This window comes from Seriola aureovittata, chromosome 3, assembly GCF_021018895.1.
Source record: "Seriola aureovittata isolate HTS-2021-v1 ecotype China chromosome 3, ASM2101889v1, whole genome shotgun sequence".
Classification (NCBI taxonomy): Eukaryota; Metazoa; Chordata; class Actinopteri; order Carangiformes; family Carangidae; genus Seriola; species Seriola aureovittata.
Genome location: NC_079366.1, coordinates 20,085,826 through 20,113,589, shown reverse-complemented (window position 1 = coordinate 20,113,589; position 27,764 = coordinate 20,085,826). Strand labels below are relative to the sequence as shown.

General features: G+C 40.0%; 1 protein-coding gene across 2 annotated transcripts in view; it reads right to left on the bottom strand.

Moving 5' to 3' along the window:
- Positions 1-27,237, bottom strand: part of tet2 (tet methylcytosine dioxygenase 2) — a 38,562-nt gene extending 11,325 nt beyond the window's left edge. The window contains exons 1-4 of one of the 2 annotated variants that reach the window (XM_056370142.1): positions 27,133-27,237; positions 26,326-26,466; positions 26,087-26,220; positions 19,615-19,744 (exon numbers count right to left, since the gene is read on the bottom strand). The gene's annotated coding sequence lies outside the window, so the exon portion shown is untranslated. Of the gene's footprint in view, positions 1-17,292; positions 18,125-19,614; positions 19,745-26,086; positions 26,221-26,325; positions 26,467-27,132 lie in introns of those variants that run through there. The other variant, XM_056370135.1, reaches the window with a different exon arrangement.
- Positions 27,238-27,764: the final 527 nt, after the last annotated feature.

Sequence of the window (27,764 nt, the reverse complement as noted above, 5' to 3'; positions counted from 1 at the left end):
TTGGTTGCAAAATGTGGGTGTATATTTCCCATGGAGATCTTAATTAGTATTTCTGTCTAGCTTCAGCTGAGCATTAAATGTAGCATTTACAACACATGACATAAATTTTGTGTCTACATCAACAATATTTCCAGGCTTGAAAAAGAGCATGAAAAAATAGGTAGATAGGTAAATAAAACTGAAAACTGAGAGCTAGCTTTTGATTTTTATAACTTTGGAGCTGTGGGCCTAGTGACAATGTAATATAAATAAGTAATAAATGTGATATGTAGAAAATAAGATCACTACAGGAGGTTAAGCAGCAAGCTGAGCTTATGGTTTCATTTTGCTTCCCCTGTGCGCTCTCTCTCTCTTTTTCTCTCTGCCAAAAGCAAATAGATTCCAGTGATTCCAGTAGAATATTGATTTCTGTCTGCTGCCCTCCATTATTAATGCATGTCACATCCGCAGCATCTGCAAAACAATTGCAGTGCACAGGCACAAAGAGCCGCAGTCTAATCCATCATAATTATGAGCAACTCTCATGCAGATGCTAAAGGAATGGGCAGCTGATGAGCACCAAGAGGGGCCAAGATTCAGTGTTTAGTGTTAAAGAAAAAGACTTAGTGTTAAAACAGAGAGAGAGAAGCTGATTATACTGATTATTCAGATTTGTGGTTGGCAGGAGATAAAGGGAGTTCAGATGTCCTTATACATATAGTTCACAAACCTGTGATTCAAATCAATTTGACTTCTCTTCCTCTTCCCATTGTTACATAGTTCCCATAGTTGTCTTGTATACATCTCTGTATGTACTGCTGAAGTTTATTTACCTGGTTTTGACTGTTCATTGACTTTAACAAAGATTTTCCATTTAGCTTGTGCTAATCAATATCAAACACAATATCGGCTGCCATCTTTGCAAACACACTGTGCTTGTCCCTGAGCTTTTCTGCATACGTTGAAGACAGATGCATTTTCCTGACTTGAATTAGTGGTTTGTCCTCCAATGTACAACCATCCTGCAGCATCACAGCCACCTTCTACTCTGAATACTTACACAAATTTAAAACTATTTAAGCCAATGGTCTGATTCTGGTATTTTGTACTTTTAAGTCAACATATGTTATTAATCAGCCATTAACAGCTAGTAACAAGTTATTAGAAAATGACAAAAGAACAGAAAAAAAACACACATAATAACCTGATCCTAATGAATTTATAAATACCAGCTACCGAAAAGATCCACATTCACATTCCTTTGTGATCAGGTTGAATAATGTTAAATGGTGGTTTTAGAGATGTTAAATGCCTATGCCAGCGTTACTTACAGCAGGCATTTGATGAGACGTTCTGTCATAACTCATAATTTTTCACACTACACGCCTATTAGTGAGAATAGATTGTTAGTCTAAGAAGTTAGTAGAAAAAAAATTATTTCATGGACCTCCGAGACACAGGCCAATCGATTGTGTAAGGAAGTGGTTATAACTGTAACTTTTCCTGATTTATGTTCTTAGATATCTAAGTTGGCCAAACACTGTGTGTGTACTTAAAAAGTAAATAATGTCTTTGGAGCCTTGAGTGAAGCCTTGGGTCACAACTGCCGGCTGCTATGTTCAAGTTCAGAAAAATATGCTATGCAACCTTTGAAAACATAATTGGATCCAGCTTTAGATTCCCACAAAAGCCCTCCTGTTAATGTAAACCAACTATAGGCTCACTATAGGCACTGACTGATGTTTCGGGGTGGAAAGGAAAAGAAAAAAAAAAAAAGGCTAAATATTTGAGGTACTGTATGGCATGTTTCATTTGGCATAATCGTGCTCCATCACTGAGCCTGATTATCACATCTGGAACCAGTTACAGCTGCTTATGATTCTGGCAAAAAGAGCTGTCGTCTTCAAAGGACATGTTTTATCCAAAGCCTGATAACCTCCTTTGAAAAATGTTTGTGTATATAGAGTATCCATTTCAACCACAAAATGCATGGCCTTTTAAAGAAAAATCGTCTATTAATTATGAACATTGTGTCACTCAATAAAGCTATAAATCAAGGTAAGATTCAGTAATGCTTTGCAACTCATCGAAAGGTCTAAAACATAAGTGAGTTAGATTTGACTGTGCAGATTGCTAATATACGTTAGAAAAATATATATTTAATATATTAAACTACACATATAAGAAATAGTTTGCAAAGGTTTCTTTGAATGGAGCATCTGCAGCTCAAGATGTCGTGAATTTTGGGTGACAGCCTCAGTCATCTTAAAACCAAAAACTTATTTCAAATGCTTTTCAAAAAGTTTTCATTTCATAAGTAATTGAAGACCTCAGGATACTCTGCTGAGAAAGCACTTATAATCAGGTTCCTGTTTTTCCTTAACCACATTGTCTAACCTGGTCAAGTGGACCATGAATAAGGCAAAAACAAAAAAAAAAGTCACCCCTCTGCAATTGTAGTCCGGTCAACCGCCTGGACCAAGACGATCTACACAGAAAACTTTGAGGCCAAGCCCTGCCCAGGCAGGCGAGGTGGTCAACATAATGATCTCCTTCCCTGTGTCAATCACCCCTCCAGGACATTAGCAGCCCTCCAGACCCCCAAAGTCAGAGTGCTAAATCTCCCACTAACGAGCCAAGCTGTTACAAGGCTGTCTGGAGGCTTCCACCTTTGTCACAACAGAAAAGCCAGCTGCCTGTTTGCAGGTGGAAGAGGGAAGCGCCACCTGAAAACAAAAGACAGCTCTCAGGCCAGTTGCTGCAGAAAAGAGCATGAAAGTTGTCTTTTCATCTGCACTGGGTGAAAAGTCGGCATCCCAAACATCAGGTTTTTCTTTTGGAAAAATTGCCTTGTTATTCTATCTAATTTGAAAGGTTGTCATAAAGCAGAAGAAAGGAGAAATTTCTAAACCTCAATAAAAGGGGAAACACAACTGAAGTCATAAGGTGTTAACACATGACTTAAATGACTACCATTAAACAGATAGTGGTAATGAGAGTTACGCAGATTCTATGTATATTTTCTAAGGATGATACCATGAGTGTATTTCTTTTTCAGAATTTATATCATTAAAAAGATTATATACAGAAAATGATTTAACAACACGCACAAAATGACTACTATAAAATAGACAAGTTTAAACTGTAAATGTTATGAATAAAACTATTCATAAGTTTTATGTAGTTTCACTGAGACAGTGCTGGAACCTGGAGATGAAACGTCTCGAGCTGCTCGGGCAACAAGTTGTTGAACTAATCTCCTTTCTGCTGCTGTCAGACGCAGACAGATGTAAAATGCCACAGCGGGATACCAGCACCAGCATTGTAATCAGAAGTGACACAGAGCCTCTTTATGATTATGTCAAAGTTATTAAAATTGAAATGTGTTATTTTGACAAATGAGTACTCAAAAACCATATGGGAGTTGCGCAATGTGCATGGCTCCATTGGATGGATGGCAAATGGTCTTTGCATCCAGACGGCATCTTTATTCATATGACGTGATGTTTGGATGTCTATGGCAGATCTACTAATTTTATAATGTGATGTTTGGATTAGCGTCGGTTTCTGCGGGGCTTGTTGAGAAGAGATAAGGTGATTGTGATCAATCATACTCTGAATTCAGTGCAGGGAGAAGTGCATAGAGTTACAGCTTAATATGACAATCTCAATATATATGGATGCTGCAAACTGACGTGGAAAAATGACACCAGTTGTTCCATTTGCCTATATTTTCTACTTGTATTTGTAATATCTGCTTAAATATTAACTAAAAACACTTAACAACTCTGAACTCACTGTCAGCATCATTCTAACTCAGTTTGTTTTGAGTTAAAGGACTAAACTGATGTTCCCACCTTTCTTGCACTCTGTCACATATAAAGCATCTGATCCCTGAAAAACCTAACAATGAGATAAGTGGGTGAATAACACTTCCCGACCCCATGTGACCACTCCTTTGTTTTGTCTGGCCCTCAGTGGAATCTGTAAATCAGTAACTAAGTCAAGAGGTGAACACTGGTGCTAAGCTGCTCTCACAGTGCAGCTCCATTCCTATGGGACACTCCAGGGTTTACAAAGGACCGAACGGAGCCAAGCAGCTTGTCACAGTTGGATACACCCACACTGACAAAAAAAAAAAAAAATCTTTGCAAACCCAGAACAAAGCCAGAGATCCCAGCTGAGTGGGTGCTCGCCTGTACCCGTACAAACATACAAACACTCACACCAATTACGCACAACTTTGAATGTGCTTGTTTAAAGACATGTGGAGTAGTGGCTGCATTCTCTTCATAATTTATTAGATTCACAGGGGAGATCTATTTTTTGCTCCGGAAGCAGAGCACTAAACTAAACCAGAGGCACCGCGTTGCTGTGACTTTAGAGGGATTCCTGCTGGAAGTTATAACGCTTTGATCTATTTTGGTTTTCTTTCTAGTAGCTGATGTCCACCAGGGATATGAGCACTCTGTTTCAGTTTATGATATAACTCAACTTGCTTGGCTTGAACTGGATTCCCAAACAAAGCTTCCTTTCCCTCCAGATGTCAGTGCCTTTGTCTCTATGTGCTTTTTTGTTTGGTTTCCCTCTCTCTCCCACAGCTTCACCTATCCCGTCCTCTGCCCTGTAATTACACTTCAGGTTCCTCTGTACTTCTATATATTTCCCTCCTGTTCACCCTATCATCTAGTCTGTGTAGTTATGAACCTGGCTGTTAAGTGCTGTTGTAGAAATCTACACAGTCATTGCCCATAGTTACTGCCTATGCAGCTATGTATTTGCTGGCATTTATAGCCGGTCAGTTGCTTTAGTGCTTTGAAGCCTGGGGGTAAGGATGGACTCATGGACACAGTGTCATCAGTGTTGTAAAACAATGGACACAGTTTGCACAAGAGTCATTTAAGGGCAGCAGTTAATGCACATGATAGTAGAGCCATATTTTAACAATTAAGCTCATTGTTTTCAATATAGCTTTGCTTTACCAAATGCAAGAGTATAATTTGTTTCAGTTTGTCCATTTACTTGATCAAATATTATCTTTTTGTCCATTCTAGAATATAAAAAAACAAGCTACAAATCATAGGTACTATGGATATTTATCCTCATCTCCTCCAGTAGCATGAGGCTTTGTCTTTATAACACTAGTGTAACAAAGCTTAATGCACTGGACTCACACTGTGTTTTTTGTTATTCCCAGAGAGAGCCAGTGAAATATGAGAGCTGCCATAGTAGATGGGGTCTATTTGGCGTGACTTGGCAGCCGTATGTGACATTCACCACTAACGACAGCTGCTGGGAGACTCAGGTCTCTGCACTTTCAGGTTGAGACCTAGGCAGCTGGGCTAAAGAGCCCTGTTGTCGAAGGGAGAGAGAAGGGGAGATGTAGAGTAGCCCAGTAAATCAAACACCCACTTGCCAAAGCCACACCGCTGTTTTGGAGAATAGTCACAGGAATAAGCCGTAATCTCAAGTGTACATTTCCTTTTCTTTGGTGAAACAGGCCTATTTGCATTTTCCTGTTTAAAAGATAAGAACCTGGAGCATGCATCCAGTCCAGACACTATAAATTTTCAGAGCACTTAGTAAAGGTAAAGCCCATATGCCTCATGAAGTCTGAAGAACTAATATTCACCGTAATATCATCTGACTGAATATTATAACTAACAAACTATAACTCAATGCTAAGCCGTACAACATTAAAGAATTAAAGCGACATTCAACCAGCTGAACTTGACAACAGTTAGTATTAACAGTTGATCATCAACATGTCCAATGTTTATAGTCAATAGCAACTATCACTTACTACTCTTAGGATTTTTGCTAGTCATTTCGCCACTGCACCAACAGGATGCTGCCTGTGTTATTAACTATATGCATTAAAATTGCCTTAATTTTAAAACACAAGAGATAGTATTGATAATGTCCAGATGAAAAGTGACATCCAGTCTTGATATTTGTTTCATATAACTCAAGACTTTGATTTCATTGTATATGAAAGTATCAATACATTATGAAAAGCCATTTACTGGGAGGGATTTCTAAAAGAAGAGTTATTTCTACTCGTGTGATGTTTTGTTTGTGACATTTCTCTAGGCCTCTACTGTACTCAATGTCCCAACTTATACAGAAGTAATTCTTAACATTTGAACATGGCGCAAAATAAAATACACCAAAAGTAGCATATTTAAAATGTATGCTCACTGAAGCCATTGTGAAATACAGGAAGGAATACTTGAAATTTTAGAGAGGAACTAACCTCTCACATGTTACGCAACCAAACATAAAGACAAGTATGATATGATAAAACCAAGTCCTTGTTTGTAACATCAGTTTTGGTGATAGTGTAATGGCTGTATAAGCTGAAGTTAGACAGTTCAGGCTGCATGCAGCAGAGCTGCGAGTGAAACCTCATCCTTAGCAACCCCTACCAGTCTAATTAGGTCAGATGACTTGCATTCTACAGTGTTTTAAATCCCTTCCGTAAATATAGAGCTGGACTCCGTAAACTTCATGACCTCTGACAGCATTTTCACAACTCGGTATTCCAGCTGGCTACATAAACAACAGACACGTAGACTCAAAAACAGTACAGAAGCTCTGAAAGATCATTAGACTGAATTTCTGCTGTTGTCAAACTGTGTGATGAAACAGTTCTCAGCCTGAAACAGCTCTCTCTAAAAAGACATTTCATACACATTGCCTTATTAAAGGCAGCATTCGATGATTCTCTTAGACGTCTGTGTAGACGTTTTGAATTATGACAGTTCATGACACATGGCTGGCATATGAATGGAGGGGGTTGACTCCACTGGAGAGTTTGGGGGAAAAGTTAAGGGGGTGGACTGGAAAGTCTGGAAGGTCGTAGCACACCAAGTCATGAAGCACAATGTGAAATAAAGTGTTTCCAACAGTTGAATGCTGTCAGGCGCGGTAGGACAGATGTTAATTCATGTTCTGCATCTCACAGAGTCTCGCCGTCAGGCACCTAACACTTGTGATTTATGTCACATGGCACGCTCATGCAGTGTGTACAATGCACCATACATGGTTGCTGGTGTTCTCTCTCTCTCTCTCTTTCTTTTTTCTCATCAGTCTGAACATGGGACACCCTCCACCCTGCCTAAGAAACAGAAGCCCCTGTGTCTGCAGTCATTTCTATAATCCTCCAAATTTACATGCTTGGCAGATCATTGTTACATTTTCTTCTCAGTATTTTTTGTTGCATGAAGAACCTCAGCAACATGTGGCGCCTACACTCAGATAGCACTCCAGCCAGCACGGACTGAGAAAATATCTAAACAAATTAAACATGAAAGTGAAATCCGGAACAAAAAAACAAGATAAAAGTTGACCACACACACTGGTCAGAGCTCAGTGCTATTCTGCCGTTTCCTCATTTGTCAGATCAGAGCGACACATCTTTGTCTTTTCCCTTAAAGGAATACTTTGACATTTTGGGAAATGTGATTGTTTGCTTACATGAGAACAATACCACTCCCATGCATGTACTGTAAATATAAAACTGCTCCAGGAAGTCACTGCGCCCAGCCAAGTGTAGTTCAGCACTAAACCCCCTACAAAACCACAACCTAATCCATTATACAAGCAAGATATAATAATTAGTGAGCTTTAGAAGAACTGATGAGATTTGTTACTTTTAGACAGAGCCAGGTTAGTTGTTTCTACCTTTCTCTAGTTTTTTGGCTAAGCTAGGCTAACTGGCTGCTGGCTACATTTTCCAGAATGTCCGAAGTATTGCTTTTAAATTGAAGGTACGAGATTGTTTTAGACCATGGCTGCGCACCAACCATAAAGCTTTAGCTGTCCGTACCTAACAGTTGATCCATCTGTCTCATGTTTGGGGTGCTTCTGTTTTACGTTAAGATGTGGTGATCTTTTGTATTGGTTACTGAATAGATGCAGATACATGTGTAGGGTATTACCAGGAATGCAGAGGCTTGAGGATCTGAGTTAGTGATGTGATTCATGTTGGTTCCATTAATGAAAACAAAGGTTTCTGCATGAAGAGCTTGACTTTGCACTGTACAACCTCAGGTCTAGTTTTTCTGTCAGGTAGAGCGGTGCAGTTTCCTGTTGATTCTTACTGCGGGCTAATCACTAGGTTGTGTGACGCAATTATGGCTGCATCACATGACAGCCTGGAGCAACGGACCTCTGTTTTTCTTCCCACTTCTGTCCTCTCCCTCAGTGGTTGACCAAAATAAGCGCAGCTCTGCAGGTAAATCAGCTTTCTGAGAAATGGGATCCTGATTAACAAACGACTCATTCTTTCAATTAAATAGCGTGTGAAAATCTCCTTACATTTGAACGGGATGCATTGTATCAGTCATTTTTACATCATGTAGCAATCAAGTCTTATTTTCAAGCCCCCAAAATGTTGTGTTTTCAGTGATATATGCACACAAATACATGTAAATTCTATTTGGCATCTTGGTTTTCTTATTTGAATCTGAAGACAAGATTAATAGATTACCACAGAAACACAGAGGACGCACACTTGTGTTTGTAATTTCTTCCCAAGAGAGCCTCCTCCTCCCCCTCCATAAGAAAAAGGAATCTGTACAATCTACATTGTTCTTTAAGTCTAATGCAAGACAGATGTGGCCGACTTGTGGAGATTCCCACTGCAGCCTTTATACTTCCACAGCGTTTGGTCTCTGTGCCTTCTCCGACTGTATTTTGACAACGATGGCTGCACAGCCTGCTATCAACAGAATGCAATAATAACCACAACAACTACTTTTTAACTATATGGTTCACACAGTCTAAAACGATCCAGCTGGAATGTTAAACTGAAACTTCCAGCAAAACTGGAATAGTGCAGTGACTCTGAAGACACAACAGCAAGAAAATGTCACCTGCTAGAGCTGCCTCAAGTTAAAATGACAAACTGAGAGACATTATCTAGCACCGTAATAATAAGCCACATCTAAATGCTTATAGCCATAATTAAGATCGGTGTCTGCACTAATTGCAAGATTGTTTGATAATGATGTACAGGGTTCAGTGGGCTTTGTGTTTGTGGAGCTCAGTAAGCAGTGAGCAAGACATAAAATATATTTACTCATAAAGAGCCACAAGGTTCTAGTCTGAGGAACATAGGAGTGGGTGATTTGTGGCAACCTATAAAGGACCCGAGGACATGGCTGGTTTTGTTTTGTCGAGTGTAGTTTTGACGGCCGAGGTTGAACTGGCTGAACCGCTGACGGTTGTTATTTGACACAGTCCATATTGTGGATCCAAAGACCCGGAGACCAACAGGCAAATCCTTCAGAACCTTTGTCTTGTCTTCAAAGTACTGATACAGAATGTATACATTAGCGTATATTATATCACTGAATTTGAAGATGTCACTTGTTCTTGTGTTTGAAGATTTGTGGTCTTGAATGTCTGATGAGTCAGTGTCAGGAGGAGGTTCGAGTATCATATTAATGGCAGTGACAACATTTAAGTTTATGTAGATGACATTTGCATGAATTACTCAACCGTTTTTGTTGTAGGGGATAAACCCCACCTCTGTACATTTCTGATACAACGTGTTTAGCAGGTTTTCTGGGAAAACTGCAATAAGAAGTCACGCACAAATCATCATGCTGGCATGTGCAGCTTTTACACTTGGTCTCCTTAAATCAGCATTTATGTTTTTTCTGAATCATCTGCTTAAAAACTTAATGAAAGGCTAGTCACTAATATATTTCTTTAAATATTTTTTAATTATAACAGAAATATAATTATTTGACAAGTACTGAAACTTCCCAAATGACTGCTGATAACAGGCCACAGCGTCATAGATCATATCTAGTAACCATCAGCCTTTCCTCTTAATATAAAACCGTTTCAGTAAAACAGTGCCTCTGCTCAGAGGCATTCACATTCATGTCAGCGTAGAATGTTTCCAAGAAGAGGTCAATCCTGATAGTAGATAGCAGTTGAACATTAGCCCAGATCTGACTTCATGAACCTGTTGGTCTTGGATTTTTCCCGGTTAATCAGCACAGCCTGAGAAGAAACCCTGTGCAAAGTTTGCGCACGGAGTCTAAACCTTTTTCTGTGCCTTTGAGCTGCATCACATGGAGACTCTAATGAAGAAATGTGCTTCTGAGCATACAAACCCACTAACCCGCCCCCCCAACCCCACTTCCCCAACCCCTCACAGTCCTGCACTTTTCCTTCCAAGATGCCTGTCTCCTTTTGCCCTCCAAACCTTTGTCTATGCAACAGTCAATATATCTGACTAACTTGATGAACTGTGCGCAAGAGCAAAGTTAATTTCTTTCAGAGTACATGGTAGCCATGGCAACCATCTTATGAGCGCTCCAAAGCCCATCTGGTCTAAACATTACCCCAGCACGGCTGACTGCAGAATAGGCTGCTTTGCTGTGGTGTGCACATGTGCTTTATGCATCGATCCTGCCAGTAAATCAATAGTGCCACATATTCAGAAACCTACATTTGCACTAGTGCGGATCAACACCTTTTAAAATTGCATTTTAGAAATGTGTTGAGCCAAAAATACTGAAATAGTACATTTCTAGCCCACTTGACTCTGAATTACGATTGCGCTACTTGTGTTGTCTTGAGCTAGAACCTTACCAAGAAAGATCTTGTAGTTAGCTGAAATAGCAAATGGAAGAGAGACTTCATATTGACCTTTTCCTCTTCATTCATTTTCCCATCCACCAGTCTGGCACGAGATGGAAAACTCATACACAAAGCCATGTGATGTACAATTTCTGATTCCCATGTTTCTTCAGTTCACCCTCCAGCTTGGAAGTCTTGGCATGTGATTAACTCACAGGCACATTTATTTAGCAAATAATTCCTCTCTGTTTGCATGATCCGGATCCAAACCAGCTTCCAGTTAAACAGGAAGCGGAGGTGAACAGTAAACAGAGCAAAAGGGAAACATTATTGTAGGAGGGAAATTAAAACATGGCACACAACATGGCAGTGAAGGAATTCTAAATGGGCTCAAGACCAGGGCAGATTTCACTGTCATGCAAGACTGAGCTACATATAGGGGGTTCACTGCAAACAAAAAGAAAGGCAAAGTTTGGCAATGGCTACTTTCTTTCTTCTCCCATTCCTCAAATGTGAAGCCAAACATATTGTAGCAGGACTTGGGATAATTTTGAATGAAAAAAATTAGTTATGAGCTCTTTTGTCATCTGGAAAGTGAATGTAGTGATATTCTTTCCCTCATTGGTTTCTAAGCAGCCTGACCTAAGCCGCTGTTGCTAAGCACCCTCTTTCCCTCCACTGAGTGGGAGGCACGTGATCTCATTGAATAGAAATCACAAATCCTTCTGAGTGAGGGATATTTTCTGTGATTCATGGCTTCACTGTAAGGATGTAGGCTATAAACCCATCAGTGCATTTCTCACACCTCAGCAATTCATCAGCAAGTATCAGATTTTACACATTGACTTCCTAACCATGTTCTGTGTATTGTTTTAGTGTTCCAAAAACATGTTATCAGAATATGGCAACACTTCAGGAATAATCATGTTCTGCCATGCAGATTGCTTTACAGAAAACTGTATTTGTACCTACCAATTGTTAGTTTGGTAGGGAAGCTATAGCTATAGCTATAGTATAGCATGTGTATGAATGTAAATTGTGCATGAATGTGTCATACTATCCCATCCAAGAGTCTCTATCCATTCAGACCCAGAGCTAACATCAGACTTTGAGAAAATCCCAATACAAATTCGTATATGGACGCAAAAACCAGCCTGATTGTCATTGAGCAGTCCGGCTCGGAAAGACACCAGCTGCTGCTCTCGTACATTCCACTTAGGAAACCTAATATTGAGCCCTAGCCACTCGAAGCCCTCAGAAATAGTTAGTGATGTCATTCAAAGCCTTCGGTAGGGTTACGCTTCTAAATGACATTCGGGACCAGCTGTCTGTCTTTGTGCTCCTTGTGTAGACAACAGGGGGCCATGGGGCCTAACCTTTTCAATGACAGCTCCTCGCAGCAACCACGTCCATATCTGACAGCCATTTCAGAGGAGGACAAACACCCATCAGAAGCAGTTGTTTTGAGCACCATGGACCCCTTTGAGATAGCGCTATCACGCCAGAGCTTTGCATGTGACAGGGGCATTAGCTATAGAAATTGCGTTTCAGATATTGAGCTAGATTAGCCTTTTTTATACAGCAGATGAATTTTGAAGTTTTTATTGTCCTGAAAACAAACTGACTCCGATGAACCTTTCAGGCTTAGACCTCTCGAAAAGGTTCCTCATTGTCACAGAATTGATTTAAGTGGAACTGACTGAACTCTATACGTTTTGACGTTAGAGTCTTACCAAAGGTCAGATCCTAGCATGAGGTTAGGTCACTTTTCAAGATTTCTAAGGCATATTGACGGCCTGGTCGTAAGTTTGCTACCTCGTCACACATTGTTATGCCTTTGTTTGAAAAGCCACCTCATGGCTGGTAAGGAGGCATTTTCCACTTTCCATTACTGAAACTCCAACATTTTTTTTTATTTTTATTCCAACTTTTTTTACCCTACCTTTCAAGAGCACTAGCTTAATTTCCAATTTTACTTACATAGACATTGACAAGGATTACTTTTACTTCTAAAATCAGCCCTAGATTCTTGTCAAACCAAGTTTTTTCAACTATGAATATAACTCATGTCAAGTAGTGCAACAAGATGGAAAGTGACTATGGAGTCAAATGAGCCTATACCAGTGTCTGGCTACATTGAGTTGTTTGTATATACAACATGCATTGAGTTTTCCTTTGACACCGTCCATGAAACCTTACAAATATTGCAATTTTGATTTAATACCCCAAAGCTGGAAGTGTAAAGAGAGTTTATGAAATCCTCTGATTTGACAGGAAAGTTTAGAGCCAGTTTACTCTCCTGATTTGTTGAGGCATTCACTTTCGCAGGAGCTATTCGCTATCAAAGCGGCATCAACATAAGAAAAGACCTGCTCTCACTCTCGCCACGTTCTCGAGCACAGACGCTGTTGTAGCTGGGGCTCTTAATTGCTTTTTTTATTTTTTTATTTTTAGCTTCTACTAGCGGAACCGGCGAAAAACGCCATTGAAGAAGATTGTCCAAGCATAGGAGGAGCGGCCTGGCGAGAAGCGGGAAGAGATGCTATTCGCTTTGGGGCGGTTACGTAACATCTCACTTGCCTCTCTCTCTGCAGAATGCCAGGATAGTGTTTGTAAACAGAGCGGCCATGTGCGTGTGCTCACGTGGAGGAAGCTTTTGAGTCGCTGCCCTTGCTGTCTCACCCCTGAGGTAAACCCTGACATCGATACATGCTCACAGGGCCAGCAACACTCCCTCCAGCCCTGTGCCACTCAAACAGAGCCTTATCACTCTCACTCCATAATTACGCCTCAGCGGGTTCACAACGCGCAGCCTCGTGGAAAAAGAAGGCAACGAGTTGTATTTGGGATTCACAGAGTGTATGGTGTGGCAATCACTGATAACATTTTTGTATGCCAGACTCATAAAAGCATTATTACTACTGCACATTCCCAGCGATGACCAATAAACCACTCCCAAGCCATAATTACATCATACGGGACGGAAAGCCTTTCTTTCTTTTTGGGGCTTGGGGTGGATCTGGTTTGGCAGTTATTGATAACTGACATATTTTTTGTGATATGGCTTAAGTTAATAGACATTCTCAAGTTATTTTCAGAGGACAAGCATGCAACTCTATCAAACCCACAATTGACCATACATAAAGAAATGATTCACCAGTCAAAAGAGTGTTTGATCCTGATCAGTACTACACGGATAACCATCCAGCAAATGGTTAAACTCATGCAAATATCATGATGACTAAAATGACAAACACTGTGCATTTAAACCTTCTCTATCAAAATTTCACAGGGATGACTGAGTTAACACCATTCAACCTTATCCATTTTTTGGCACATTTTTCAGTGCTTTTAATTTGCAGCTTGGCTTTGATTACAAGATCAGCTGTGCATTACTGATGGTGAAGTTGGTGTATAAAAATGTGTGTAAAACAGTGACATTTTCACTCCCAGATTCCATTGCAGAAGCAACTGATTGTGGTTTTGCTGCTTCTCCCTTGCTCTCTGTAGAAAAACAACCCCCAATCGCAGACAAGAGGGAAATCAATATTGTAGAAATCAATACAACACTCAGTATCTCGCCATTTTGTCTCGGGAAAGCAGTCGAGAGCTATGACCAGCCAGTCAGCCAGGTAGTGCAATCTAAAATGTCTAGCCTGCCACTGGGCCTGTTTCTCTGTGTCATTAGTGCAGCAGCCCCTGGCTGGAAATATGATGCGTGGGCTGGACAGAGGGTCAGAGGTGAAGGCTTGGGTGAGGGCTTGGGTATTGTAAGTGGACAGCATTGTTGTGGAACACTATGGCAACCAGACATTCTTCCCAAAGGTGATATTGTCTTTTCCCTTGGGAGTGACATGAAGGGGACTTAAGGCCATAACGAAGGAGCAATCCAACCACACGGCTTTATCTGTAGGTGTGGATAGATGAGAGAAGCTATGTGCATGTGATTGATCTATCTGGCCCTTCCCCCACTCAGCCTCCTTATAGGCCCATTAATGCCCTGGTGCCTTTTCAGCTGCTGATGTAACAGCAAGCTTGCAGAGCCTCATGAAAACACCTCCAGTAAGATTGTGTTTTTATTTGTTTATATTTTATAATATGCAGGTCAGGATTAGCATGTGTAAATCCTGTGTACAGTACAACTGAACACAAAGGGGAGCACAAATTGTACACTCAAACTATGACAACCATTTATATGTACATATGTGCTTTGATTAGTATACAGTAAACTGGGTTAGATTCAATCCATCCAAAGATCTAGATATGTAGCAGATATAGAGTGGAATGTGATGTTTAATGTGCTTAAGGGGGAGTTAAAAATAAATAGAGGAATCAAATATAGTCTACTTGATACACAAGATACAGACCTGCCTTGTTGTGAACTAGTTTGAGCTGTTCAAAGAAGAATCTTACACATTTTATCTCTAAAGTTTACAAGGTACATAAAATCAACAAAATCCAACTGGAATTACCTAATCTGGTCATTCACATGAAACATTATCTACAGTGTCTTAACATTATGAATGGGGCAATGGGATCACCACACACACACCCAAACATGTACGCACGCGTGTGTGCGCAAACACACACATGCACACAAAAGCATGGATCACCTGATCTCGTGCAGTCACAACATACTTTATGAATACTATGGAGAACAGCACTGCTTAAGCACTGGTGTTGACACTACAGAGTCAATGACCATGCTTGCCATATCAAAACACTGTCATGCCATTGCGTCAGAGGGGCTCACCACCATTGTTGGTACAAAAGTTTCTTGACATTTCACGAGGAGTAAAAATGGGATTCTCTTCAACTACAAGCAGATACCTTTTTTTTAGGGTAAAGTGTGTGTAGTGTAAAGGCTACACACACTCTGCAGGCATCCACAGGAATGCAGCATGTAAACATGAGCATTTTAGAATAAATGCTTAATTCAAATGTGGAAGGGGAACATTTGGCTGTTAGAGGATAACGGTCCTCTTTTTTTCCCCCCACCATCTTAAAAAGCATGGTGATCATTTGACAAGGACCTGACTTTATTTTGACTTCACTGTTCTTCTATCCATGCATTTCACTTTGTAAATGTAACTATTTTCACTGTCAGTGTTCACGTGACACTGTTTCAGAAAACTTCAGCACTGACTTGAAGTAAAACTGAAATCCTGCATGGTTCCTGCAGACAGCCAACACTGTGAAGCTACAATGCCCAATTAAAGGTCAGTCATTATCCTCCACCTTCCAGGCAAGGCCTTTATTTTGCTTTTTCTACCTGAGGCCATGCTGTAGCTACATTACGACTGTAGTCAGTAGAATACACAAACCCAATACACAAACCTAAGGGAGATCTGTTATATTCTAATGGGCCATTCAGATGTTAATCTTAAAGTACTAGTACTTAATGAATTCAGGAAAAAAAACTAACAACAAATGAGCTATTTGCTAATTGAGATTAAACCTGATGTCCTATAACAAATCTGAATTTACATGTTATCATATACTTAACCAGTGCATTTCTAAAGTATCTGCATTCTAGCAGAAAACACAAAATTGTACGGGTAAACAGGTGATTACTTCACTGCTATCCCTCTATTATTGTAGTTTATTTCTCTTAATCTGGCGAAGTATCAAGTCATCATGCTGTTATTCTAAACTAATTCCTACAAAAATGAGTACACATCACACAGAGACACATATTTCTCTTTGTGGTGTCAATAATCTATTTACCAACAGCTCAGTTTTCAAAAGAACACATCACTTGTTTAGCCTCAAAGTAGAAGAGAAAAAAAAAAGAGAGAAACCTGCTCCAGAATTACCATTCTTGTTCCCCCAGTTAATGGTGCGGTAGGATTGAGTTACAGTTCCTTAAGAGCTTTCTGACCTTGTCTGCCTTCACTACACTCTGCCACCACTGTTCTCTTCTCCTTGGGATTTTGCTTTTGTGTTTTCTTGTCATTCAGTGGTGAAAGCAATGAAAGCTGATTCACAGAGATGCACAAAGCCAGAAGCTACTCCACTGCTGTGCAGACACTATGCACTTACTGCTGGACATGTCCAGGTTGGACTTTTACTCTCCTACATATAGTCTACCTTCCTGAACAATACAAACACTTACATAGCTATGGATATGAAAGGAACAAGCCACAGAGGGTAATACTTTATGCATCTAAACATATTTAGATAAAAACACCATCTTTTATAATAGCCATTAATTACACATAAATGTGAAAAATGCCTTTCCCCTCTTAAAACAAATGTACTCATTTAGTAACACATATTACATACTAAAGCACACCTTTAATAATATGTGCCTCCTAACAAAAAGCAAGGTAGAAATTTTAAGCAAAGAAAGAGAGCACTATACAGGCATTTACATTATGCTTTACGAAAAACTCCTGAACAAGCAGACTAAGAGCACCATTTTCTATGATGCATTCAAAAGCAACAAGAATGTTGAGTGAACACAGAACACTCAGGGAAACAGAGAAGGTGTCTTTGAATTTCATCTGGCAAAAAAAAAAAAAAAGAAAGAAAATCGTCAGCCATGTTGGAGTAGCTTTATCTAATATCCCCTCCTTATTATGTTGGCTCTTGCTTTTACGGTGGGGGACATTTGCTAGACCTCGCCTGACACAAAAACCACAAAATACACACCCAAGGTTAAAGGGGATAAGGATAAGCGGAGTATTAACCCACTGAACAAATTCTCACCTCCTTTTTACGTCCCTCCACTTTGTAGAAATTCCAACAAACCGTCTGGATCTCCTCTTTAACAAATCCTAAAGGGCAGCCATCTTGCCTCCTTCTGTTCTTCTATGAAACAGACTATCCTCCACATCAATATTCATGGAAACCACTCTGACGTCGACTCTCATCATCAGGAGAAGCCCGGGTGTCGCTGTTTGCCGGCTTGAGAAGCACACTCATATGTGGCTCTGGTGTAAGGTAGCAGAGGCACGCAGAGTGGACAAAATGTTGTTGCAGGTCAGGGGGAAGAGCCTTGCTTTGCTGGCAAAACTAAATAATCACAAAATCACTTTTCCTGCTGAGTCCTTCCCACACAAAGAGACAGGTTTTCTTTCCCCCCTCTGCTCCCTCCTCTTTTTTTTCTTCTTCCCTCAGCCGCACACAATAGTGAACACTATGATGGCTGCCCTAAAGCACTGGAGTGGATTCAGTGAGCAGGACAGGACTCCACCCCAGTGCACTATATGTTGAATATTGCACTGGTCTCAACTGTCTGACTGTGTCAGAGTAGAAGGTACCTCCACCCCCTTCCTTTTTTAAGACAGGAAGCCAACTCAGGGGTTTTCCCTCCCTTTTCACTCTGTCTATCTCAACTTCCTTCTTTCATTTTCTTTCTTCCTCTGTCATAGGTTACAGAAGTTCCCCTTTGGTGTAATAGCACTCTTTTTGAGAGCATTACAGTAACAATCAGATGTGGCCACAGTTTGGAGCCCAACCAGTTGAGCAATGTGTTCAATTTCCAACGGCTGTGTCTTATTTTGGCACGCCTTGCCTGGTTGGCTGGCTCATTTTTAGAGTGGGGTGTAAGACAACTCTCCAGCTTGCATACAGACAGACAGCATACTTTGCTTCATGTGTCTGCCAAGACCCACCTCCTGTTGACACCGGCCACGTGGGCTTGAAAGAGATAGAGAGAGCAGTGTGAGAGAGAAAAGGGGGCCGAGGGTGGATTAAAAGACAAATTTAGCCTTCAAAAGGTTGTTAGAACAACATGACTTTTAAGTGTTTTAATTAGACAAGCGCTAAAACCTCAGCTGTGGTTTTTGTTGTGGGTTTCTGTGTGTCATATTGCAGAGCTGTAAGTCTGAGGTTAAGTTTGCAAAGTTTGCAAGAATGTGTTTGTTTTTGCATCTTTGATTTTAAAAGGTCATAAACATAATCTCACAAACAGTTCCACTGATGCTATTAACACTATTTGGTGAACATATGTATATGTATGCATATAAAAAAAAAAAACCTGTAGTCATTTCCCAACATATGGCTACAGCTTTAACCGGCATGCTCATTAATCAATGCCATCTCCATTCACTTCACTATTTAATTCCTCCTTTACTTTGCTAACATGTTGGTGAAAATAATCTGCCTTTAGCTGCAGTTTGGGCTTAAAGGGAGACCCCACCTCTTTCCCAGCAGCCTTTGCCTTGCTGCAGTGACATTTGTTGACTCAATAGTTTCAGCCTCAGAGCAGAAAAGGAGATTTGTTTTTACACAGAATGGGGGAGGGGAGGAGGCAGAGAGAGAGGAAGGAGGAGTCACTCTAGCTGCAACACATATCCTATAAAGACAAAATAGGCCATTTCACATCAAGTCTGACTTCTTTCTTTACATAGCTCAGTTGTTACAGATGGACGTTAACCTGCTTACAAACAAATGTCTGTTAAACCTCAGTATACAGTTGCAATTAAGTCAAATTGTGTCATTCTTGCTGCCTGTGGGAATAGTTCACTGGTCAACCTTTAGCGGTAAACTTCCACAGAAATGTCCAGCCTATCAGGAACACTTAGTCTTTTCATGAGGAGTAGTGTTGAGTTGGGTAAAGGCCCGCATTGATCCCCCTTAAAGTCTATACTGGTCACAGAGGAGGAGATATACTATAGATAAAAGTCCCTGTTATCTTCATTGCACATGCTCTACTACAGTACACAGCCTTTAATAAGCATCCTACTGCTCTGTCAGGCAAAAACAAAATCCTATTTTAGTGTTATTTTAAGCAATGATTTACAGTTGGTACAGTGTTAAAAGAAGCAATATCAGAAAGTGGTCTCCCAGCTGCATTGTATCCGAGCAATAAGATGTTTTTGGAGTTTCCAGGACCCTGCTCACAGTTGCATGTTTACGCGTGTCTTTTGTTGTTCATCCTTGTTTGTATGGACTAAGGTAAGTAAGCCTAGCTAATAGTTAGAGAGCTTGTGAGTCTGAAATTGAAATCCCCCGATAAGTTGTGAATATCTTCGAAGGAAATGAATGAAAATCCCTTTTTACCCCCTTCTTCACTCCCTCACTCACCCCTCATCCATGGCCATCAAAGTGCCCCAGAGCAAGGCAGTAAACCTTCCACTGCACCAATGAAGTGTCCCAGCGATCAGTGCTGCAGGGCTTTCGACTGGTCAGCTTCCTTCCATCTCCCCGCTCCCTCCTGCCACAGATGTAAACAAGACAAGCACTCAGACAGTTTGTCTGGTTAAATAACATTTAAAGATACACATTGAATTTTTTTAAACTGTTGTCCACATTAGATGCGTCTGTGTTGAGTCAGTTGCACTGAGGCTCAAAACGAAGGTAACTTTTGATAAACTCAAAGGAGCTTGTACATTTATTCTTCTCTAGTTGAATTTATTTATTTGCTACTCTTTAAATTTGCAAGGCTTGATTTTCCAAGCCACAGCACTCACTCAATAGTGCAGTCAGTGCATTTATCAGTGCTTGCCTTGCATGCGACCTAAAATGGCTGCATTGATTTTTGACAAGTATTGTAAGTGGTCAGGCAGGAGATCTCCTTGCTGGGCTGTTTCCCCCTGAAAGCTACTGTAACTCGTAAATCAGAGATTATCTTGTCATTCCTCTCGCCTTGTCACATTTCAAAGGAATGGAGGCGTGTGCCGTCACCTCATCCGTAAACACAGAGCTGTGGCCTCACACTGACCCAGGGTCATCAAAATTTAGGCACACTTGTCACTTGACTGATTTCACACCTAAAGATGATGATGAGCATTAGTGAGGGATTTTAACTGTTTGTCTTCCGGGAGCAGTGCTCTTGTTGATTTATGCCAAACAAAACAAAGAAAGGATCCTGCTTGCTCCCCATGTAACAGATCTGGGCTTCTGGTCTTAAGATCTGTGCCATTTTCAGTCATGTGGTGGTTTATGGTCTTACATCTTGAGGAGGCTTTATTAAACTGCTAATGAAAACCACAAAGTGAAATGAGTCAATGTTTTTAACGTTTCACTTTCCATGTAAAAAAGACAAAATCTTCAACTGACAAAAGTCTGAATGATAAAGCCAACTCACAGTATTATGTTGAACTGTTGAACATTTTCCAGCATTTTATAGGTGCACAAGGCCTGAACTACTGTGAAAATATCATTGTCCTTTTGAAAAGGTAAAATGTAAAATGCCTTGTTTGATCAAGACTTATTTCTTGATGTTTCTTTTTTTCATGTAGAGCTCTGTGGGAGCAGCAGAATTGTTCTTGGTTGGTTTGATACCTTACAGTCCTTCGGGCCATGTCTACACACTATTAGTATTATTATTTATTTCATTTTAGTGTGGTCAAGGAAAACATATGAATGTCATGTGATCTCATTCAAGTGTCTTCTACGTACTCTTGGAAGAGACTTATTCTCCAATTATTTTGTCATTTCAGTGCGAACAGCAAATTTGAACATGACTGTGGACATGCCTTTTACTTCACTGCCTGGAAAAGTTTTGTTTGTTATATTTGGTGTGAATCATTTGGTCCTAAACAAGGTGGAGTCTGATTTGTGATGAAAGTATTGATTTACAGCTCTCTTTACAGTGGTCTGGAAAGTGTGAGAAAGAGGGTGACATCTGAGGCGTGACAGAGCTACTGGGGGTGCATTATGAAGCTGAGAAAAGCAGCACTTCTCACAAGAACCAGTAGTATTAGCTCACATCTCACCTGGGGCAATCTAAACATACACACTCTTTATGTAGGGTAATAACTACGTACCCTCTGCTTGAGCCCAATACACATGCGACTGACCACAGGATTCTATCCTAACAAGATGTCACCCACTGCTGCCCCTCCTCCTGCAGTTATCTTAAAAGACAAGAGAGAGTCGTTAGTGGGGGTCTCACATAGCCTAATTGTTTAGGCCACAGCAGGGGTCTGGGGCAGGGTGGTGGAGACGGGGGTTGACAGAAAGCAAGGGAGAGTAACTGGAAAACAGTTATTTATTTTATTGAGCTCCAAAAGCCACCAGACGTAAACATTTTCCGTGCAGTTTTGTACATATTTGTAATTGCAGGACTTTTGTCCCACTTCATAATTTCTCTCTGTCTTGCCATGTATGTGTGTGTGCGCCATCTAACGATTGACAGAGTTCCTCCCTGGGCACAGCAGGGTTGGACAAGGCCAACCATGGCCTGCCGCTGTTCCCGTGGCGACCAACCGCTTCTAAGAGGTTTAAGAGCTGGTTCCCGCATTCAGGCTGCAGGTGCTTCCATCCTCCCTTCACGCAACACCCCCTCCCCAGCTGAAAGCTCTTCAGCCACAGCCATCTATTAAGAGAAAGGGAACCCCTTTTTTTTTAAACCAGATGTGTGATGTAAGCTTCTCACCCACTTTTTCAACCCTTGATTCCCGAGGGGAATCATCACCTGGCCCTTCCCTCGTTTGGGCCACTGTTGTGAGCCAGTTTCTGTTTGGTCCAGATTAAAGCTTTTTAAATCACAAGAGGGAAAATAAAACTCAAGGTATCACTTCATAAGGCATGAAAATGTTATATACATCAATAATTTGTCACTGCCGTGTTCATCATCAGCAAGTGCAGCAGAAATTACCTCTACCTATTGCAAATCAGTGGCAGATTTGGGAAAACTGTCACACACTTTAATGGACAGGACCCAGTCTGGCCAGGATTAGTGTCTAGTTGACAGATTGTGTGCTCTTAAAATACTGAAGCCCCACTGTGTGTTAAGTACACCGCTCTTCCGTTTGGCATGGAGCAGATGATGACCCCTGCTGGTGAAGCATGATGACCTACAATGCATCTGATCCTCCTTTCTAAGAGAATGAGTATTTTAGTTTGAGCAGTTCAGTTAGTTTCCCGGCACACTCATATTGAAAAAATTGTGAAACCATATTACGGTTTTGGAATTCCCACAGAAAACCATTCTCTTCACTGAGTCTACCTAAATGTTTGTGCCCCTTTGACCCTGCTTTGTTTCAGAAAGGTGAATGTTTTAAATTATTATTTTATTTTTGCATTCTAGGTCTTCATAAAAGTAATATAACTAAATATAAAAGTTAAAGCAGTCAAAGTGAGGGGAAAACCAAGGGATTGTTTTGCAGAGTTGGGATTAGTGTCTGTTTTAAAGGAATGAAAATGAGATGCAGCCACTCCATGTGCAGACAGCTGGCACTTGACATTTGTGACTGCTAATGTCACAGTGCACCACAGCAGTTTTGAATGGTCCCCATAGTCTGAACAACATCCTGATTCACCACCCTCCTACAGGTGGCTTCTGGTTTTGCCCCCACCTGCCTGCCAACTGTCCCTGCAGCAAACACTCTGCTGTAGCAGCCAGAACACATCACAGTCCCCTTTCACTCCCGCTTGAGTCTCTGTTTGTCAAGTGAATAGTAAGATAGCAGTTGTAGGTATTAAATAAGGGTTACTTGAAAGTTCGCTATAGATAGTGTGCAGTGGCAATCCTAGACTTCGGGGGGGGGGGGCCACAGAAATAAGCCCATCATCCCTTCACCTGACCCATGTTTCGTTCAGCATGATGAGCACACAGCACAACAACCACCCCCAGCCATATGCTGTCTATCACCAGACAAACCTCCCTTCCTCTGAGCTGCTGAACCATAAAACACTTAAACCTGACAGGAGATAAAAAAAGAAGAGATGAGGGATGCAAAGATATATGATTTTACTCCCAAAACAGAACTGGATCAGACAATGGTGGAGGTTAGGCTCAGATTAAGGCAGAATTCATCCAGACGTTGAAATAGATATGGCATTAAGGTATGTACAGTATGTAAATGATGCATATGTAAAATCTGATTCTTAAAAGTATAGTCGAACTTGTAACTATGGCTGTCAAATAAATGTAGTCAATGAGTAAAAAAAAAAAAAAAAAAAAAAAAAAAAAATTTCTCTCTGAAGTGTGACAAAGTGGAAATAAAGGATCTCAAATTTGACCAGTAACCTGAGAAAATGTAGTTACGTTCCACCACCAATCAGTGGCTGGGTTTAACATCATGGTAACAGGTACACAGTAAATTTCAGTGTTAAATCAACACTTAAAGAGTTAAATTTAACACTGTGTCCAAGTGTATTTGGTCCTTATCAGAATTAGTGTTAAATTAACTCTTTCCATAGTGTTTAAATTGTTAAAATTAACTCAAAATTGAGAAAAAATTAACACTGGCTAACACTGTACAGTGTTAATAAAAATTAACACTACAGGTTAAATAACTCTGGAGACTAGAGAGTAAATATGATTCTCAGCAGTGTTGATAACTTACTCTACTGTGGTGTCAAATCAACTCTGATTCTAATGCTTTTTAACAATGCATTGAGTTATTGAAGGTTAACACTGGAGGCTCATATAACTCTAATAAGTGTTAATTTTACACACTACTGTGTTGATGATTTACTCTGTTGCTGTGAAAAACCAACTCAGATAGAGTCAAATCCTAACAGTCATTAACACTGCACAGATAAATATGTAGTGTCATTTTTACACTTTTGTAGTGTCAAATTGCATCTATCTATAATAATTAAATAATACTTGTACCATTGAATAAAATCAAGTTACCACAAAAATGCATTTAACCACTTTTCATTGTACAAAAGCACCTTTTCAAGCTGCATTTAACATTTGTATTTTCAACTTTTAGTTGTACAAAAGCACTTAACTGTTCACGTGCTGCACTTTAAAAAAAAAAAAAAGAAAAAAAGAAGAAAAAAAAGAAAAAGTGAATAGTTGTGCAATGTAACAGTAAGGTCGTGTAACAGTGTACTTGCCCTGCCATTAAAGAGCTCCAAGTGAAGTGTAAATAAGCATAAAAACAGTTAACTTTTGGTCAGCCTAACAACGCCACCACTTTAGAACACTGACCTTAGGTCTGCATAAAATGGCAATATGGAACAACATATAAGGCGGTATCTGTTGTACCATACTTCATTTGAACATCAAATGGTTTGAAGTAAAAAACATCATTTATGTGCAACACTTTTAGAACCTTGTCTGGATGGAGCTTGACCTTAAAGGCGTGGTAATGGTTATCAAAAAACATGGTTTCCATCAATTTTCCACAGAGCAAAACACAGTTATCTTTTACAACAATCGTGTCAATCTAACAAAATACAGGCATCTCACATGCTACCTCAGTACATATAATGAAGTCACGACGGTACTCTGTACCATGATATTTAATCCATTTGGCAGAAAACACACTGGTTGACAAAACAGTTCCAAATTTTGCAGCAATTGCTGCACCCTGTTTTAACTCAAAAAGTGTCACCATCTTTCTTGGATCTAAAATTAATCTTTCCTTGCTAAAAGATTCATGATACATTGCCATAAAACTTTGGTGCTTTTTGGCTAATGTCTTTGTAATGTTTTTAAAGCTTTTTAATTGTTGCTTGAAGAATTTATGTTTGGCTTCGTAACGCATGCACCATGTGTGCAAAATCGGACCAATGTGCTTTATGCTACGCGGGTAATGTATCATGAAGTGATGCTTTGGCAAGAGATTTATTTCAGGAAATAATTGCTCGAACAGCCAATGATGATCAATGGTTAAATGTTTGAGGTATATGGTCATGTCGTCTGACAGGACTGCTGAAAATACAATGTTAACAATATGTAGAAGCAAAAGTAGGAGATGCCAGTGTTTATCATCTGTCTCGATTAAATCACCAGCAAAGGCATATTGCGTAACAAGCAACAAGACTGTATGGCATTCAACCCCAAATCATTACTTCCACCCACCAACTTATCTGTTGGCAGAGGTGGACAGTTTCGCTGCTGACTGAAACCATAGTCATATGCATGTATTCTACCAGCCACTTGTTCAGCACCGGAAGTTGCCTTGAATGTACTTCAGAATCAGTTTCCCCTCAAACTGACCAACCCCCTCTAAAATATCATGCATTATATCTACAGCGAAGCTGTTGGCTGTGCTGAAATACTGAAGTGAATTCAACAGACAAACGCATTTCACACCATATACATGAGGCAGCCTAGGATCTGTTTGTACAGTCTGACAGTGCTGTGCATGCGCATCAACAGTTCTTAAAACAACTTCCGGATCATCTTCACAGAATACAGTTTGAAAACAGTGTTTCTCAAGGAGACAGAAATGACAGCAATATCGAGCCCCAAATGACTCCACAAAGCCAAACAGACCATGCAAACCAAGATTGTCCCCAGTGACCTGAACTACAGTACCATGAATTGCATGTTTTAAAATTGGAAGTTGAAGTGATGTGGTGATGTACTGCAAGATTAGAAAAGTAAATATTTCTCAGTTGTATACACTGGATTTAACAAAGATTTTGATTTAATCTAAAAGCTACATTGAGCTAACTAAAAACTATTTACAATTACCCATTCTTCTCCGTCATGTCAGCTGCCAGTATGTTCACCATTTTCCTTCTGGTTTCCTTCTTGCTTCGATTATATTCATTTATTATGCGTTCCCCACCAGGTTTCTTGGCAAGAATGGATTCCACAAACTTCAAACAAAGAGCAAAGAGTTGTTTGTGTGTTAATTCTTACGTGCTTGGCTTCTGTGTCCAGCCTCTGCCGTTTACCGGAAGGACTCTCTGAAAGGATGTCCGTATCTTTAGAATCAGACGAATCAAGGGTTGGTGGTTCAGACTGCTCAGGAGATGGTACCATGGAGACAGATTCTGACCATGATAGGAGAAGCAGATGGAAGGAAAAATATTAACCACAAGGAACTAGCATGTCCATTAAATACTGTAATATAAATTACAAATGTAACTGAGACAAACCTGTGTCATATTTGATGGTTAGCACTCCAGCTGAGGGATCCTTAACTACATCCTCAAATACATCGTCATCCAACTCAGTCCCCGAACTGTCAACAACCTTTACACCCTCTGTCACAGCCGGCACACCAAACTTTGCAAATGCTACAGGAGAAGACAAATGCTTGTGTAAACCAGACTTATGAATTCATGTTGGTCTAATACTCACACATATCCAATGAATCTGGAACATCACTTTTGAACAAACATCAATAAATGAATGTGTGACATAAAACTTATATTATTACTACTTTTTAAGCAAAGAAAGCATGCATTCAAACTTACTAAGTGTGATTAGAGATGGTAACATTGGTACTCAAAAGTTACTATTAAAGTTACTATTAGCACCTTAAAGCTTCCAGTGCAAAGCTTGATTCCAATATCAATTTCTTACCTGCAATCAAAAACTCTTTTAGATCCAGCTCTCTTGTTCTAACAAATTTTTGGACATCACCAAGTCTGGCCTTAATCAACATGGTTCCTGCAGCACATAATTCCTCATTGTCAGAATCTTATATGCTTATTATGATAACAAAAACACAATTATAACAGTAAGTGCATGGTTTTCAACAGAGCAGCCAACGAGACCAACTTTTATGTTCAATTCGAAATAAGATAATGTGTTGTTTGTTTCAGGCCACCAAACAGCAGACAAATGATCAGCTATTTGAAGAAATTAAAAGCAGGGATCAGTTACACTTATGTTTAATCACTTCAGCTTATGAAATAATCAAATCACATCACTAAAGCTTGGCCTGGGACTCACATTACCTGCGTCCACTGTAACCACCGTTTATGATTCCAGCAACGTGCCTCAGTGTGTCTCAGAAATGTGACAAGTATCTCTTTTTACCAATTGACTTCAAGTTAACGCAACTTTACCGTAGGCTAGACGAAAAATCACTCAAAAAAACAAATATGATCCCACTTTAAATTTTGCTGAAACAACGTTACGAGCCGTCTAAACTGATGTATGTCACAGAGCAGACCAAGCTGGAGGGGAGGCATGCGGTCAATTTCTCAAACATGTGCAAACTGCTTCCCAAAACCGAATACAACTTTATGTTACATCACATCATTTACCGTAGAATATAATGACTGAGGTTAATATGTTAATGCCTCGGCCGCAGAGTAATTTCAATCGCCGTGAGACTAATATCAAGGTTAGACTAGTTATTAACGCAAACGTTAGCTAGTTTAGCCAACTCCCCTCACCAACACAGGCAAATGCTGTTATAATATGAAATATTAACTTAGCTGGTGGATTTGTTTGGTCACTAGTAAAAATAAATAAATAATTTTTTTAAAAAAAGGTGCAGATGCCGCACACTTCATGGTTAACGTTACTGTTGATTTGAACAGCCATTCAGCCAATGTGGGGGTTATTTTTTCTCAACTCACGG